Source organism: Cervus canadensis, chromosome X, assembly GCF_019320065.1.
Source record: "Cervus canadensis isolate Bull #8, Minnesota chromosome X, ASM1932006v1, whole genome shotgun sequence".
NCBI lineage: Eukaryota > Metazoa > Chordata > Mammalia > Artiodactyla > Cervidae > Cervus > Cervus canadensis.
The window spans coordinates 137,624,278-137,643,661 of NC_057419.1; the positions used below are offsets into that span (position 1 = coordinate 137,624,278).

Consider the following 19,384-nt stretch of genomic DNA (forward strand, 5'->3'; position numbering starts at 1 on the left):
ATGTGTGCTTAGTTGTGTTCGACTCTTTGTGACCCCATGGACTCTCCTCCATCCTTAGAATTTTCCAGGCAAGAATAATGGAGCAGGTTGCCATGCCCTCCACCAGGGGATCTTTCCAACCCAGAGACTGAACCCACATCTCGTACATCTCCTGCATTGGCAGGTGGGTTCTTTACCACTAGTGCTACCTGGGAAGCCCTTTTTATGGCAACTGTAAGTATAAATATTAGACTTTTACATAAAGAAAGAGGATTTATTCACACCACTAGAAAAATAGTGTTCTAAATATTTATGTCACCTGCAGATGTTATCAACCAACTTCCTAAGAAATTCTTAGAGTCAAGGGAGCCAGAATCCTTCCATTAGGATCTAATACATTGCATCAAATCACTGAAAAGCTAGAAAAGCACCACTGCTTCTCATATTGTGGTCTATCAACATTTGAGTATCAGTAAATGTATTCCTCAGTTCAGTTCAGTCGCTCAGTCATGTCTGACTCTTTGAGACCCCGTGGACTGCAGCACGCCAGGCTTCCCAGTCCATCACCAACTCCTAGAGCTTGCTCAAACTCATGTCCATCAAGTCAGTGATGCCATCCAACCATCTCATCCTTTGTCATCTCATTCTCCTCCCGCCTTCAATCTTTCCCAGCATCAGGGTCTTTTCCAGTGAATCAGTTCTTCTCATCAGGTGGCCAAAGTACTGGTTTCAGCTTCAGCATCAGTCCTTCCAATGAATATTCAGGACTGATTTCCTTTAGGATTGACTGGTTGGATCTCCTTGCAGTCCAAGGGACTCTCAAGAGTCTTCTCCAACACCAAATGTGGCAACATATGGCAACACCAAATGTATTCCTGGGGATCTATAAATTCTTAAGTTTAAGAAACATTTTCCTATATCAAACTGGTAATAATCCTTCTGAGTATTCACTCATACTCATGTTGAATTCTTTTACCCGTGCTTATCTTTTAAAATGGCAATGCGTATGATATTTGTCTTTCTCTGTCTGACTCACTCCATTTTAGTATGATAATCACCAGATCCATCCATATTGCTGCAAATGGCATTATTTCATTCTTTTTATGGCTGAGCAATATTCCGTTGTGTATCATATTATATCACTTATATGGGGAATTAAAATAAATGATAAAAGTGAATTTAACTGCAGAACAAAAACAGACTCACAGACTTAGAAAATGAATTTATGGTTGCCAGTGGGAAAGGATATGGGAGAAGAGATAGACTGGAAGTTTGGAATGGACATGTACACACTGGTATATTTAAAATAGATAACCAGTGAGGACCTACTGTAAAGCATAGGGAACTCTGCTCAATATTCTGTAATAACCTAAATGGAAAAAGAATTTGAAAAAGATTAGAAAAAATCTTTTAATAATTGCTTGAAAACTAAATAAAAAATAAATTCAAACTCCAAAAAAAAAATGGCAATGCATTATCAGAAGGCATTTTTATAAAATAAGATTTCACTTTGTTATGTTGGCGTTTCTCAGATAGATCCATGAATCCATTCTAGAGTTCTTTAGAGTTCTGAAGGATATGAGATACCACTCTGAATTAAAAACAAAAGAAAATTTGAGAGTTTAATCACTCAAGCTACCATTGAAACAAATAGATAGGCCTTGAGAGTTACTCTAGTTGTGCCCTCAGTAAATAATATGTGGACATCCTGGTGGAGAAAAAACCTTTCTGAAGAATATTAGGATAAAAAGTTAGTAGTGGAAAATGACATTATAAATGTATATTGGAACTGGATTATTTAAGTTAAAACATAATACCTGACTGTAAGGTTAAGAAATCTGCACTTTTATTGTTTTTGTCAGTATAAATTTATTTTATGTGAGGTTAGGAATGTTGTCTTCTGTAAATGTGGATTCTGTAAATTTGGCAGGCTCAGTAGGAGAATATTTTAGAAGTAATTTTCTGCTCTCATATACATTGTATTAGTCTATCTCCAAATCAAAGCAGGATTTTATACTGGATTTTAGTATTATTTAGGCAAAACAATATTCTCTCTACATTCATCTCCATTAATAAGCATTGAAACTGACAGCAGTGAAGCTTTTAGTCCTTTTTGTTGTGCAGATCTGAACATTATTTTAATTTCATACCTATAGTACACGTAACAATCAGCTGCTAGGGGGAGGACTCCTGTCTGCTGAAATATAGGTTACTTACTGGCTTTGGAGAATTCTTACAGGTTACTTAGCAGGCTTTGGGATGAAAATTTACTAGTGCTTTCATTTCTCACTCCAGAGCTCTGAAAAGCATGACATAGCTTAAGCTATTGTATGTAAATTATTTCCTGCTAGCACCAATAACACAATAACAATAGCAAAAGAGGATGATAATGCCATCTGCCAGTCTTGGTACTAAGGATCTTAATTACAGTTTTATTTCATCCTCACAACAACTCGAGGATAGTAGGGTGAGAGGATCTTCCTTCTCTGTTTGCTCAAGGTACTGTTGATATCAGGTAGTCCGTTTTGGTGAAAGGCCCTAGAACTCATCTGTTTTATTCCTCTGGGCAGTTTCTCCATCTTGCAGTGGATTGTGTCGACTGAAAAAATGCACAACCTAAAAATTGAGAATTATGTGTGTTTTTTTGGCAAAATTTCTGAGGACTAAAACCTGGAAAGCAGCTTCTCAGATAGCTTTGAGGAATTTCTCTGAAGAGGTAAGGGAGGAATTTCTCTGAAGAGGTAAGGGAGGAACCAGGATATATAGGAATTTTGCAACAAAAAGATTACTGTCAAAAGATTGCTGTTAATGAAAGAAAACCAGATACTTCAAGTTAGTGAATTTTCTATCTATGGGAAGATGCAAGAGTCTGGGCTGAGTGAAATCATCCCTTTAATATGCACCTCAGCTGTCTAGGGTGGGTATACTATTCTTTCCCATCCTGAGTCCCCTCAGGGTACGCTCTTGGGAGTAACTGACTTGACTGAGGGCATCCTTTGTTTGCTAATATGGCAGGCCACATTTTTCATTCACAGTTGCTTCTGCTTTAACAGTCATTTTCCCATCATAGTATGAGAACTTCATCAGTATCTAATATTTGCATGCAGTTAACAAATCTCTTATGTGTACTATCTCATTTGATCCTAGCAGGAATACTATGAAATAGGAAGGAAACATGTTGTACAATATTATACTCATTGAGAATGAAAAAATGGAGGCTCACATACTTTTTACTTGCTCAAAGGTATAAGACTTCTTCACATCACCTTCTGCTACTTCCTTGATTCCTCTTGAACAGTTGAAAGTGTGTGTGTGTGTGTGTGTGTGTGTGTGTGTACACACAGGCTTCCCTGGTGGCTATGGTAAAGTGGTAAAGAATCTGCCTGCAATGCAGGAGCCGTAGGAGATGTGGGTTCGATCCCTGGGTTGGGAAGATCCCCTGGAGGAGGGCATGGCAACCCACTCCAGTATTCTTGCCTGGAGAAACCCATGGGCAGAGGAGCCTGGTGGACTACAGTCCATAGGGTTGCAAAGAGTTGGACAGAACTGAAGCAACTTGGCATGCACGTATATATACATATATTGCTTAAAAAGGAAACAGAAATGAATCCTCAGTTACTGTATATCTTTCATCTAACATGATATCAGGCACACAATAGGCACCTGATAAATGCCTGTTGACTTGGATTGCTAAGAGTTTATACTTAAATAGAGAAAGAGCTAGGAAAATAAAATAAATTTGAGATAAGACTTGCTTTTACTGTATGGCTATTCATTAAGCTATATAATCTTCTAAACCTTCCTAAGAACTTCCTGCTACAGAAGGGTCTAAATGTTTTACTTGCAGTTTATCACATACTGTATAAAGTTAAACTCCTATAGATCCATTCCCTTGGCCATTGATACTCCTAGACATTATCCTTAATTACGTGTATCTCTAGAAAGTACAAGTCATTTACACATTAGTGTAAAATATTTTTTTAATCTTTGCTGAGTGTTTGGCCAGGGTAACTTTTAAAGAGGTAAAGGATCATGTTGGAGCATGGATCACTACTAGGGAGACTCTGTGCCTTAATTTCTATTATCATCCCATTTTACAAATGAGATATCTGAGACTCAGAAAAGCAAATGGCAAAACTGGGATTTAAACTAAGGTCTCACTAAACCCAAGTCTCCCATTCTTAACCATTAACTTGCACTACCCAATCAGTGGGAGTAAGGAAGGAAAGGGAAGAAAAATGAAAAAGAATGTGTAAATGGTTGCTAGGAAGATGCCCAAGCCAAACATTTACTTACAATGAAGACTTCACATCTGTGGGCTCATAGTTCTATGATAGGTATTTTGGCCTGGATTCCCCTGGATAATCACCTTCCTTTCTTTCAGCATTACTGGCTACTTTGCCTTTACTTGTGTTTATTAGCTTACTCTCTTTGGTTTTCATTGTTATTATTTCTCAAGAGGTGCCTGAACAATATAGTCAGATATTCTTCATATAAATCTTATCTTTATATAAATCTTATCTCCCATGTGCAGCTCAAAATGTGTTCCTTATAAATTCTTGTCATGCAAGGCTACTAGGAATAATAAATAATATGTAATGAGAGTTGCTTTTTACAACTCGTAAATAGAAAGATTGATCATTCTTCCAGAGTGAACTTTAAACAACCCATTCTCACAGGCTGGATTGATGAATAATAATGACGACATTACTTTTACACTTGTGTTTAGGGCTCTCATATGTTGAGTTGAGCTCCTCAGCAGTTGTATGGCACTAGTGGTAAAGAACCTGCTTGCCAATGCAGGGACATAAGAGACTTGGGTTCGATCCCTGAGTCGGGAAAATCCCCTGGAGAAGGAAATGGCAATGTACTCCAGTATTCCTGCCGAGAGAATCCCCATGGACAGAAGAGCCTGGCGGGTTACAGTCCATAGGATCGCAGAGTCGGACACGACTGAAGCGATTTAGCACACACTCAGCAGTTAATATGAGACAGGTAGGAATTATTATATCCATTTTATATATGAAAGGGACTGAAGCTAACTGATTTTAAGTGGTCACCTGGCTCCTAAGTAGAAAACTCATTCACACAGCTACAACCTGAATTCAGCAGTCTTCCAACAATCCCACATTATTTGCTTTTCTGTCCATCCTGTGACTTGATATATCCCATCTTAAGAAGAGATTTTATTTTATTTTATTTCAAGTCTCTTCTGTGAACCAAATAAATGGTACAGACATTAAGTCCTAGAGTAGTCAGTTGGGGTGGTTGAGGGGAGAGCCCATTTGGGAAGAAGATAATCAGGAAAGTTTCCTTATAAATTTGAGTTGCAAGATGGTAAACCAATTTCCCTCCTTCTTTGATAAATATCATAGGTGGGAGAAAGGATATGTATTCCTGATTCTAAATTGATGGGGATATAGATATGTGCGGATAGAGAATGGTGATTGTGTGGGGATGGGTGTTGTTTGTAGGCCTTTCAAAAGTATGTTTACATGAAACAAAATAGTTGGAAGAAGAGAAATCCTACTCACCTGCCAAGGTCCATTCAAACTGCACTACTTCTGTAAAGCATGCTTTTACCATTCTGGCCTCCATTAATCTTCCTTTTCTTTAAAATCCTCTAATAATTACAGTCTAGACTAGAGGTTACAAACTGGTGACCCATAGTCCAAATCTGGCTCAAAGATGTGTTTTGTTTTCATCATGCTGTATGCTAGAGGTAGGATTTTATTGGCTTTCTTAGAGAAGAGGGCAGAACTTTGAGCCCTCGGGCTTGCCACAACCCCTCAGCGAGGCCCTCCAGATGCTCTGGTGGGATGAAATACAACTATACTGGGAGAGCCAGCTTCCAGCAGTTCGTAGCTAAGGATATGTGTGATTCATTGAGCAAGATGGCCCTCTTCTTCCTCAGCACTGATGTAGAATACACTTAGGAATAGTCTCAGCTAATGCATCTCCCCAGTTGGAGAGAAAAGAGAAAGTGGCACTGAGCCTTCTGAGAGATTAGGTCAGTGCCCTATTATATTTCTTTCTGCTTCAGAGCATTTTCCACTGAAATTGATTAAAGTCTTGTAGTTAACAGGCAGATTGAATATAATCTTTTCCTCCACAACCTATTAGTCACTGACTACTGAGCATAACTCTGAGAGGTTTGATTAGAGAGTTCTATTAAAAATCGTCATACACTGCATTTTCCATGTCTCTATGAATTTCTCTTTGCTCGGTGCGCTGGCCATAGATTTAACCCTCAACCCATGCATTTTGTAACACATGAGATGGGGAGGGAATGAAACCTTTAATTAGTGTCTCTTGAGGATGTAATGGTTGTGAAGAGCTTTGCACAGTGAGAACCATTAGATATTATCCACATGGTCCCTGAAAACCAGTAGTAATAGATGTTTAACTCCTACCTTGCCTTCAGCCTCTGTGAACCTCCAGAGTGCCATGGACCTAGGCTGGGAAATTAGCTCTGAATAAACTGTCTAGAAGCCAGGCAAAACCAGTGCATCCTGTTTCCAGCAAAGCAGTGGGAATTGCCTAAATGCTGCTATAAGCATGGTGTGGTTATCTTTTCCCTTTGGGGTCCTGAATCAGCTCGAATGCACTAGACTGACCCTAGCCCCTAGTGTTATGATTAACTTTGTAAGCCAGGCAATCCACTGACTCAGTTCTAGCCTGTGAAAAAGTGAAAGTGTTAGTTGCTTTAGTCATGTCCAACTCTTTGCAACCCCATGGGCTGTAGCCCACTAGGCTCCTCTGTTCATGGGGTTTCTCCAGGCAGAAATACTGGAGTGGGTAGCCATTCGCTTCTCCAGGAGATCTTCCCAACCCAGGGATCAAACCCACGTCTCCTGCAGGATTGAACCCGGGTCTCCTGCAATGCAAGCAGATTCTTTTACCATCTAAGCCACCAAGGAAGCATCTTATAGCCTATTTCTTTTCTTTTAAAATGTGTGAATGTTAACTCTATCATCTTTTTACACCCAAACTTTAACATTAGTACTTTCATTTGGAGATTCACATCTTTACACAATTTTGTGTGGGACTGTGGTGCCAACTCCCTAACATGATGATCCCAAATTAAGTCTTTTTACCTCATATTACTTTAACTGACGTAGCAATCCTCCTGTATGCCATCAATACTACTGAACATTCAGGGTATATAACCTACTCTTACAAATTCCACAAGAAGGTATTCCCAACCTCCAGTTTCCCCAAACAACAGCAGATGTGTCAAATGATATACACTGCCCAGCAAAGACTAAGAAGACCTTTCAAAAGAAAGTCACTTCCCTAGCTTTGATTATTTGGCACGCATATACCAAGTCAATTTCACAGTACTCCAGGCTGTGCAAACTGATTGTGCCAGAATTTTGTTGAATTAGCTGAACGTGAAATTCAATGTTTTATTTCCTGGATCAGGGAAATGCCTTTGTTCAGCTAACAGGTGTGTACCCATTGGAATCATTATACACTGGCTGTCAGAATCCTGGTGCCTTTCCTATGTCAACTGGGCACCCTTTCCATTCAGTGTAGTTGGGTGCCAAAATGTCACAGGAGAGGCAAAGTCAGTTTAGTGTTTTTATCAAATTAGTAGGGTGTCGACTAAAAAAAAAAAATTGCACAACCTGAAAGTTGAGAATTATGTTCCTTTGGCTTACTGCCTGAGGACTCAAGCTGGGGAGGCAGCCTCTTGGATAGCTCTGAGGAACTGCTCCAAAAAGGTAAGGGAGGAGCCAGCATATTTAGGGATTTTGGCTAGAAAGACTTAGTAGTTGGAACATCAAAAGATTATCACTGCTAATTAAAGAAAACCAGATATTTTAAGTTAATGGATTTAGTGCTTTTCTTTGTATGGGAAAATGCAAGAGTCTGGGTTCACTGAAATCATTCCTTTGATAGGCACCTTAGCTATCTAGGGCCAGTATCCTGTTGTTTCCCATCCTGAGTGCCCTCAAGGTGCACCACTGGATATGGTACAGTGGCTGAGGGCTTGGCAGCCCCTTTGTTTTCATCCTGAGTTCCCTCAGGTCCACTTTCAGGGCAAGTCATGACTGACAGATTGATGGCCACAGCATCCTTTGTTTGATGAGACGGCAGGCCACATTTTTCACTCACAGGGGACAGGGATAGGATGGTGAGATCCCTCCACAGATCTCCTACACACAGAAAATGGCCCCTCATGGCACATTATGATAATGATGCACCCTTGCCCCTCACCTCTGCTTCCCCATCCTTTCTGAGTTTATGACAGTGCTGGATTAAGCAGAATGCTCCTTCACACAGTAGGCTTAAGACATGTTCAGCAGCAAGAGACTACCTCTGTTCTCAAGCTTCTTGGGAGAGGGATATGTTAACAGAAACTCTAGCCAGTGTACTGTCCTGCATCTGATATTTCTGAGAGAATATAAATCTTTGTTTGTCCTCAGTTGTGCCAGATCGTCTAACTAATATAATTAGAGTGAGTAGTAATAAACCAGTATTTACATGCAATGCTTGTTTGGGGAAAGCTAGATAAGCCTACAAATCTACTGACACCATTTCTCACTCCTTTTACTGGGCCGGCCTTTTGGATGGGTCCCAAAACACATTTCCTGCTTTTCTATTAAAACAAACATTAATGTTATTCCTGTGAGTTTTTTTCCCCTGATAAGGCTTATCTCATGCTCCTCTTCATTAAGACCTAGGTGTGCTTTTGTGAAAATGCCTACTTTAGCATGTGAAATGCAGCCCCCAGTACAACAGGCACCGCTGTGTCCTCCCTTGCATGCATGCCTGTGTGCTCAGTCATGTCCGACTCTTTGCAACCCCATGGGCTGTAGTCTGCCAGGCTCTTCTGTCTATAGAATTTCACAGACAAGAATATTGAAGTGGTTGCCATTTCCTTCTCCAGGAGATCTTCCTGACCCAGTGGTCAAACCCGAGTCTTCTGTGTCTCCTGCATTGGCATGCAGGTTCTTTACCACTTAGCCACCTGGGAAACCCCTCACATTCGTGGTCTCCAAAAATCTCTCTTTTTCCCTCTGATCCCACCTCTGCCCTCAACATTGAGCATCACCTCCATCCCAGTAGCAGTGGAGGGAAAAAATGAAACTAAAGGGATGCACTTGAAATGCCTGCAGGTTTTAAAATAAAGCTTAATGTTCTGAAGGATCAATGCTGGCATGCACAGGTGCCCTGCACTTACAGGTCTCAGGTACTTACAGTTCTAAGGCAATTGAAGTACATCTCTGTTCTGCCATTAGATTAGAATATCCTAGATAAATTGCATTCATATAAAATTTTCTTTAAAATTCATAGATAACCTAGTACTTTTATCTAACCTTTGTTTGTTTCAAAGGGATGGGAGTAGTGGAAACTCATTGGGTACCAATTGGAGGGCTTCTGGGCCTACTACTGTGGCCTTCGGCATTTCACTTCAGTTCTTCCTGAATTTCTTCACTTGCAAAATGGTGATAACAGTATCTGCCCTGTACACCTCACAAGGTTGTAGCCAATTTCTCACGTAATAGTGAATGTGTACACAAGGCCCCACAGAACATGAACATTATATTATTTCAGACACCTTCCTTCCCTATCACAGAGGAGCCAAAACTAATTACCACTTCCTATCAATTGGCAGCCAGAGGAAATTGCAACATGAACTTACTATAATCGTCAATCTTTTCTGTAGTTTTGTTATATTTTTAAGACACTGTCCACTTACCAACAGAGAAGGCAATGGCAACCGACTCCAGTACTCTTGCCTGAAAAGTCCAATGGACGGAGGAGCCTGGTCAGCGGCAGTCCATAGGGTCTCGAAGAGTCGGACATGACTGAGGAACTTCACTTTCTCTTTTCACTTTCATGCATTGGAGAAGGAAATGGCAACCCACTCCAGTGTTCTTGCCTGGAGAATCCCAGGGACAGTGGAGCCTGGTGGGCTGCCGTCTGTGGGGTCGCACAGAGTCGGACATGACTGAAGCGACTTAGCAGCAGCAGCAGTCACTTACCAAGTGAAAGGTACCTTCTCAAAAAGACTTGATGATCCTGTGTGTAATTATGATTTACTGGCAAGATTTTTAAGAAAAGATATTTACTTAGCCCACCTCTGTGCTTATCTTTCTTGTGCATTAATCACTATTTGAAGTGCAGTTTATTTACTTTTTAATCTACCTCTACTGTGCCCAAATTCTTCATCTTTGCAGATGTTGATTGTTTTACCCTTTGACAGCTTTCTCTGCTTTTCTAGTATGAGTTGATGTCTAGACAGATAACAGTTATTAAAAGTTTGGGAAATATTGTCCTAGGTGGCCCAGTGTAGAGTTTGTTTAGGAGAAAACATTCTCTGTCTAAGCTTAAAAAAATACACACACTCATTTGTCTTTCATACAAGATGGAAATTGAGTTATTCATGCAAATGTCACCAAGAAAATGGAAATATGCAGTAGTAAAGTAACATGAATTTTGGGACTTCTGTTAGGACAGTGCAAAGTAAGTCTTATTGACCATGATATTGTGATAGTCAGTCATTGAAGATATATTTATTGATGAATTATATTAATTATGTATGCATGCAGAACCTTCATAAAACATACTGATCAATTTCCAAACACCCTCAGAGCTGATGCTTGACAGCCACTGGGAAACTCTTTCCTTATTCTCAATTTCTCACCTTCCCCAAGGAACTTTCTCCTGGATGATAGGAGGAGGATCCGGGAGAAGACTTCAGGGGACAAGCCTGGAATGAGCTGCTTGACATACACAGAAGGGTTGATCATGCTCAGTTCAGGGGAAACATTGTTTGGGGCTGTCTCATTGTCTACTCAATGGAAAAATGAAGACTGTCCTCTGCCCTTTACCATACAGTGCTGCTGCTGAGCTTAAGGGTCATAGCTTTCAGCACGAGATTTGGTATCCAGCCCCCTTCTTTGCCTGATGTTTTGCCATCCTTTCCTACTACTTTTTTTTTTTCAGTTTTTTCAATGTTGATTTTTTTATTAATTGGAAACTAAATACTTTACAATATTGTAGTGGTTTTTGCTATTCATTGACAGGAATCAGCCATGGGCATACATGTGTTCCCCATCCTGAACCTCCCTTCCACCTCCCTCCCCATCCTATAAAGAGAACAGCAGAATGGAGCTTTTACAGAGCTGACTGGGGGCAGCAGGGTTTGTCATAGTTGTGAAAACACAGGAGGTAGTATTAAATAGACCTCAGTTCAATTGCAGCTCTTCTACGTCCTAACAGTGGGAACTTGTTGAAGTAATTTAACCCCTTCACATTTGCTCAAGCCTGAATTTTTGCACTGGCAAAATAGGAATAGTGGCACCCATATATTAGGATTGTTTTGAGGAATAAATGAAATAGTAATAATAATAAATGTGCCAGGTAGCACAATGGTAAAGAATCCACCTGCCAATGCAGGAGATACAGGTTCAGTCCCCCAGTTGTGGAGATCCCCTAGAGAAGGAAGTGGCAACCCACTCCAGTATTCTTGCCTGGAAAATTCCATGGACAGAGAAGCCTGGCAGGCTACATACAGTCCATGGGGTCGCAAAGAGTTGGACACGGCTGAAGCAACTTAGCACATGCCCAGCGTAGTAATCACTTGATTGCTGGTTGTTGTTCCCAATGTCATAGTTTTGTTATAATTATTATAATACTAAATAGCAACTTCCTGTCTTATATTATAATGTGGCCATTATAATAGGTCTCTGGAAAGCTCTGTGGGCCGCAGCCCAGGAACAAGGGTTTGCTAAATTCTTCTTCTTACAAACTCAGACCAAGTTCCTTCTACCTAAGGTGATTATGCCTTCTGTGAATATAGACTGCTTAAAAAGCTAGGTCTTGCAACCACTAGGTTCCCAGTTATAGAGACCAAAGATTCTGAATATTCCAGTTAGGCTGTATCTCTTCTTAATTCCCAAAGGGCAGTCCTCAAATGCTCTAGAAAAGTGGCTTTTCAAAACTTGTTGAACAGCAACTTACCTCTTTTTCACCCACATAAAATCATACAAAGAGCCATAATATGGAAAACATACAAAGGTTTTTAAAATAAAGGTTTTATTAGTTTGAAATTTTATATGTTCGTGTGTATAATATTTATATATATGTTCAGTGCAAAAAATCAAACTAGGTGTTAAGGATGACAGTTGTAGTCTTTTGTCAATGTAATCCAATTTGTTTTGTGTTTTGTTTTCCACACAATTAAAAAAAGTAAAGTTCACATAGATGTAGTAATCAAAAATAGTTGCAGAGTTTGTCTTAATAACTAATCTAGCACTTAAAAGATTATTAATAGAAAAAATTTGCATGGACTTGTATAAGCTACTTAACTTCTCTGAACCATGGTTTCCCTGTTTGTATAATAGTACCTAGCTAAAAAGCTTATGAGCGAACATAAGATATTGTATATAAAGATCTTTGCAGAATTTTGCAGATTTTTCAGAATGCCTGGAACATAGCAAGCAATTAGTATATACTAACTAGCACTGTTGTGATCACCACCAGCAGCAGCATCTGCTTGAATTCCTTAAATCATATAGTGATAGAATTATTCAATATATTCCTTAGGTCCTTGCATCTTCTCTGTTTGGTAGGAAACACCTTTTCCAATGTTTCTAACAACATCAAAAAATGCTTCATTTTAAATGTCCATCTCTGTCAAATACTCACTCTAGATTCTATAGTACAGTGGTCCCCAGCGTTTTTGACACCAAGAACTGGTTTCATGGAAGACAATTTTTCCACAGATGGGGTGGGGAGGTGGGGATGATCCAAGCACATTACATTTATTATGCACTTTATTTCAACCATTATTACATCGTGCCATATAATGAAATAATTATACAACACACCATAATGCTTGATTAGATCATCAGGCTTTAGACTCTCATGAGAAGCACACAGCCTAGATCCCTTGCATGCACAGTTCACAGTAGGGTTCATGCTCCTGTGAGAATCTAATGCTGTTGCTGATCCTGACAGGAGGCAGCAGTCAGGCTGAAATGTGAGTGATTGGGAGCAACTATAAATACAAATGAAGCTTCACTAGCTTGGCCGCTGCTCACCTCCTGCTGTGCGGTGGCCTGGTTCCTAACATGCCATGATCCGGTACCAGTCTATGGCCCTGGGTTTGGGGACCCGTACTATAGTACACAGTTTGGAAAGCACTGGTCTAGACATCTGATTAAGTTTCTGTGAAGTCTTGTCTGGCAGATTATGAGCTCTTCAAAAACAGAGGCTATAGATAGATAGATAGATACTTTTTTGGCCACATTGCACAGTATGCAGGATCTTAGTTCCCTGACCAGGGATTAAACCTACACCTTTTGCATTAGAAGTGCAGAGTCCCAACCACTGGATCACCAGGGAAGTCCCCAGAGGCTATATTTTATTTATCTGTGTATTCTTTATAGGACAGCAGATGTTCAAAAACTATTTCTTGTATTACATTCAAGTTCACTTCACTGGACTTGAAAGAACATCCCATCACCCCTAAAACCCTTCCCACATAAAATTAAATTTTCTTCTTGGTCTTCCACTCAATTTAATCCAACACTGATATTCTTTTATTATCTCCTTAATTGAGGGTCCCAACTTTTACATAGGTAAGGAGATTCTCAACTTCTCAGTTAGAACCTTCAGACTTTGAAGGACTTAATATCCACTAAAGCAGGAAAGCAAGTTACTCCTGTTCAGCAGTCACTAAGAGGTCACTGGCCCTCCTTCTCAAACCACAGGTTGGGGCCCTCCCAAGAGCTTGCATTTTAGCATTAATCTCTCATAGGAGAGGCAAGAAACATTTGATTTTAGGCTTGACAGTTTCTGGTTATAAAAATTACTTTTAGCAGCCATCTAAAAGTCATTAGCAGTCATAGTATAGTCAAAGTCATTTGATTACATATAATTCACTGCTAGAATTGAGTTTTCTGGCACTAAGATCACAGATGTCATAAACCCTTGATTGTTGTTGTTCAGTCGCTAAGTCATGTTCGACTTGTTGCGACCCCATGAACTGCAGCACACCAGGCTTCTTTCTCCTTCACTGTCTCCCAGAGTTTGCTGAAACTCTGAAACTCATGTCCATTGAGTCAGTAATGCCATCCAACTGTCTCATCCTCTATCACCTCTTTCTCCTCCTGCCCTCAATCTTTCCCAGCATCAGGGTCTTTTCCAATGAGTCAGCTCTTCACATCAGGTGGCCAAAATATTGGAGCTTCAGTATCAGTTGTTCCAGTGAATATTCAGAGTTGACTTCCTTTAGGATTGACTGTTTGATCTCCTTGCTGTTCAAGGGACTGTCAACAATCTTCTCCAGCACCACAATCAAAAACATCAATTCTTCAGCACTTAACATTCTTTATGGTCCAACTCTCATCTGTACATGACTATTAGCTGTATATTAATACCACCTGTACTTAAAAATCCAGCAGGCAAATTTAGGCTGCCATTCCTTACAGAGATGGTTTTTGCCTTCCTTTTTTCCGTAATACCCTGTAACCACAATCATTACCACCACCACGATCAGTCCTTGCCCTCAAGGAGTTAAATATCTAGCAGGGGAAACAGACACACAAACAGATTTCCATTGCATGTATTGCATAACATTCTACTTGGGCTTCCCTGGTGGCTCAGATGGTAAAGAATCTGCCTACAATGCAGGAAACCTGGGTTCGATCCCTGAGTTGGGAAGATCCCCTGGAGAAGGGAACGGCTACCCACTCCAGTATTCTGGCCTGGAAAATTCCATGAACTGTATGTCCATGGGGTCACAGAGAGTCAGACACGATTGAGCAAATTTCACTGTTTGAAATATGCAAATAATATTATGAAAGCAAAGAGGAGGGAAGCACTTAATTAAGTCTCCATAGGACATTCTAAAAGATAGAAAAGAGTTTTCCAGGGGAAAAGGTGAAGATGGAAAGAAAGACTAAAGCAGAAGTTGCTGAACTGAGCATAGAAACCAAGGCAAAAGCCAGCCTGGTGTGTTTGGAACTCTCCAAACACTTCAGTGTTAAAAAAGCACCGTGTGCCAGGTAGAAATCAATGAAAAACAAACCCAGGATAGGCAAATGCCAGATCAAGAAGGATCTAGAATAACATAGGCAGCCTGAACTGTATCATCTAAGTGATAATGATCTGCTTGAAAATTCTAGCATAAAGGTAGATACTAGGTGCCTAGTAGAATGGTTGGGTGACAGTTTTCTGAGTTGTACAGTGAGTAAAAAGTGATAAGGGCAGGAACCAGGACAAGAATTGTAGAAGTGGAGTGGAAAAAACAGATTCACAAGAGATATTTAGGAGATAAAACTGATCATATTTTTTATTTGGTGCACATGGGATGAGAAAAAGATGAGTTACTCAGGAAACCTTGCATCTTAGGTTTCTAGTGATGGCAATGATTGATTCAATACATGAAGAGGGAGAGATTTAGGAGGAATTAGACTTGACATCTTGAAATTAAAACACACTTACTCCTTGGAAGGAAAGTTATGACCAACCTAGATAACATATTAAAAAGCAGAGACATTACTTTGCCAACAAAGGTCCGTCTGGTCAAGGCTATGGTTTTTCCAGTGGTCATGTATGGATGTGAGAGTTGGACTGTGAAGAAAGCTGAGCACCGAAAAATTGATGCTTTTGAACTACGGTGTTGGAGAAGACTCTTGAGAGTCCCTTGGACTGCAAGGAGGTCCAACCAGTCCATCCTAAAGGAGATCAGTCCTGGGTGTTCATTGGAAGGACTGATGCTGAAGCTGAAACTCCAATACTTTGGCCACCTCATGTGAAGAGTTGACTCATTGGAAAAGACCCTGATGCTGGGAGGGATTGGGGGCAGGAGGAGAAGGGGATGACAGAGGATGAGAGGGCTGGATGGCATCACCGACTCGATGGGCATGAGTTTGGGTAAACTCTGGGAGTTGGTGATGGACAGGGAGGCCTGGCATGCTGTGATTCATGGGGTCGCAATGAGTCGGACACGACTGAGTGACTAAACTGAACTGAACTGAGACTTGACATCAGTTTTGGATGTTTTATTTATTTATTTTTTTTCTTTTCCACTGTGCAACCCGCTTCAGTGCCTGCAGCCTACTGGCAGAGGCCAGGCAATGGTTCGGGGCCGCGTTTGCTCTGGCATGGGACACTATGAGAGGCCCAGGGGGACGAGCCTGCCATAAATCCAAACCCATGCATTTTTGGATGTTTTAAATTTGAGATGCCCAGTGTCCCTTGATCCATGCAAGTGGAGATAACCATGAGACAGTTGGATGTACTAGTTCTTGGTAGAGATTTGATGCTTGAGATATGCAGAGGATGAGATGGTTAGATAGCATCACCAAATCAATGGACATGAATCTGAGAAAACTCCAGGAGATAGTGAAGGACAGGGAACCTGACGTACCACAGTCCATGGGATCACAACTTAATGACTGAATGAAAAACTATATATACATATATATGTGTGTGTGTGTGTAAATAATGGATATACTGATGATAGTTCAAACTATGAGAATGGATGTACTTACTCAAGGAAAACATAGAATAAAAAGAACAGATCTGAGAATAGAACACTGGTACAACATTAATATTTAACAAATGTTTCCTGTCCATGCTAAATATAAGAGGGCCCTGACCTCAAGCACTTTACAACATACTTAAAGATAATACTGGATTTCAAACTGTTCCTCAAAGTGCCAGGGTTCAGAGAAGCTCTATTGAGACTGCTGCAAGGAAGAGGCTGTGCAGCCACCTCACTCATACTAGAACATGTTTCACCAGCTGCATGCTTAACTAGAGCACCTTCATTTCTCCTCTGTGTGGGGGTGAATGATTTGGGTAGGGGTGAGCGAGGACCTTACTGTTAAAAGAGCATTTGGCAAACACTTCTCTAAAGGACTGATTTAAATATAATAAAAAAACAAAATATGTGGGATTAATTTAATGACTCAAACTCTACTTTTGGTGAAAACAAGGAATGAGATCAGTGTTGAAAAATTGGTAATGATATATGGCCAGTGTTCAGTTCTGTGTCATTCACTTCAACATCACTAAATCATCACATATTGCTAAGCATGAGCCAATAGATGGGAAATTGGAATTTATATTTGTTAGGAAATGCCTGCCAGATGAGGTATTGGGTACTGAGACAAGGCTCAATAATGAGACAAGGCTAAATAAAAGATTCTTAAATAGTGTGCTTTTGAGTTTGGATATGATCAAATGAGCAATTAGAAGCCATTGTTCTTCAGTGGGCTTCTGCCATTCAACCTTTTCACTCATCACATATGACACAAGAGGTGAATTGATAATCACCATTACTCAGTGATAAAATTTCTACAAAACTAAAACTTTTGGTAGTTTGTTGGTCAATGTTTCTTCTGAAAACCTGGGAAAAGGATAATCTCCATTTGAGGGTGATAGCTTCAGTCTCTCCTCCATCCGATGCCAATAATTAAGCACTAAGCTTATATCAGGTTTATGAGTTATCAGCAAAGGAAGTAAATTCCTGGAAGTCAAGTATATAAAGATGATTAATGTTATAGTTCTGATTGGAATGGATTAATAATGTTTATACATTTAAAAAGTTAAAAATGAAATGGTTCTACAAGTCATTATTTTTCTTTATTAAAATAAGGTATATATAATTGGTCTATTAAAAATAAAATAATTGTGCTTATTTATTGAATCATTATCGTGAAAGCTCCCAGATTCCCCTCCATTGGTGGAAATCCTGTATTCTAGCCAATTAAATAGAACTTATTTATTAGAAATGAGCAATGCATTTATTGAAATAAGAAATGTAATGACTGGTTAAAATAATACCTCAGGCCACAAGTGAAGAAAGAATTGGTAAGCTAGAAGAAAATCTAGAAGAATTACCTACAATAGAGACAGAAATACAAGGAGATAGAATATATTTTTTAAAATAGAGATAGAGTACAGAATGTGAACACTTGCGTTATATCTAATTAGTGCCTCAGAAGGAAAGAGTAGAGGGAATTGAAGAGAGGCACTATTTGTAGATATAATCACTGAAAATTTTCCAGAACTGCTGAAATACATGAATCAGCATATTCACGAAGCACAACATATACCAAACAGGATGAGGGAAAAAGAGACAGAGATAGAAAGATAGGGTTAGAAAGAGAAAGAGAGTGAGAGAGAATCCTAACCTAGGCAAATGTACTGAAACTTCTAGGAACCCATCAACAAAAAGTTCTTAAAAGCAGAAAATTACTTACAAAGGAACTGCAGTTAAACTGGTAGCAGATCACCTACTAATCACAATGGAATGCAAAGTTTAATACTAATGCAAGAAGAAATGAACAAATCTGTCAACTTACAGGGAGACTTCAAAGCACTGCCCTCAGTTATTAATATTATACATAAAGCAGCTTCCCTTGTGGCTCAGATGGTAAAGGATCCGCCTGTAATGCAAGAGACCTGGGTTCAATCCCTGGGTTGGGAAGATCCCCCGGAGAAGGGAAAGGCTACCCACTCCAGTATTTTGGCCTGGAGAATTCCATAGACTGTATAGTCCATGGGGTCTCAGAGTCAGACATGACTGAGCGACTTTCACTTTCACTATTCTTAAAGCAGATAAAAAATTAGAAAAGCTATAGAATATTTGAACAACCTAGTTAGCAACCTTGATATAATGAATGTATTAATATATAGAACACTGTACCCAACAATTAGAGAATATACATTCTTCTCAAACACACATGAAACATACATGAAACATACATGAAAGTTGACCACATCTTGTGCCCTAAAGCAAATTACAACAGTTCAGTTCAGTCGCTCAGTCGTGTCCGACTCTTTGCGACCCTGTAAATTGCAGCACACCAGGCCTCTCTGTCCATCACCAACTCACAGAGCCTACCCAAACCCGTGTCCATCAAGTCGGTGATGCCATCCCGCCATCTCATCATCCTCTATCGTCCCCTTCTCCTCCTGCCCCCAATCCCTCCCAGCATCAGGGTCTTTTCCAATGAGTCAACTCTTCGCATGAGGTGGCCAAAGTGTTGGAGTTTCAGCTTCAACATCAGTCCTTCCAATGAACACCCAGGGCTGATCTCCTTTAGGATGACTGGTTGAATCTTCTTGCAGTCCAAGGGACTCTCAAGAGTCTTCTCCAACACCACAGTTCAAAAGCATCAGTTCTTTGGCGCTCAGCTTTCTTCACTGTCCAACTCTCACATCCATACATGACTATTGGAAAAACCATAGCCTTGACTATGATTTTGCCAACAAAATCAATACTTTGTTGGCAAAGTAATGTCTCTGCTTTTAAATATGCTATCTAGGTTGGTCATAACTTTCCTTCCAAGGAGTAAGCGTCTTTTAATTTCATGGCTGCAGTCACCATCTGCAGTGATTTTGGAGCCCAAAAAAATAAAGTCTGACACTG

The 19,384-nt window shown here is 40.0% G+C and overlaps 1 protein-coding gene and 1 non-coding gene across 3 annotated transcripts in view; one reads left to right on the plus strand and one right to left on the minus strand.

The window, feature by feature from the left end:
* The window catches only part of COL4A6 (collagen type IV alpha 6 chain), a 314,375-nt gene that overhangs the window by 16,100 nt on the left and 278,891 nt on the right, over window positions 1–19,384 (plus strand). The window lies entirely within an intron of this gene.
* Window positions 16,030–16,162, minus strand: LOC122436184. Its single transcript, XR_006267942.1, has one exon. It is a non-coding gene; the product is annotated as a small nucleolar RNA SNORA42/SNORA80 family (small nucleolar RNA).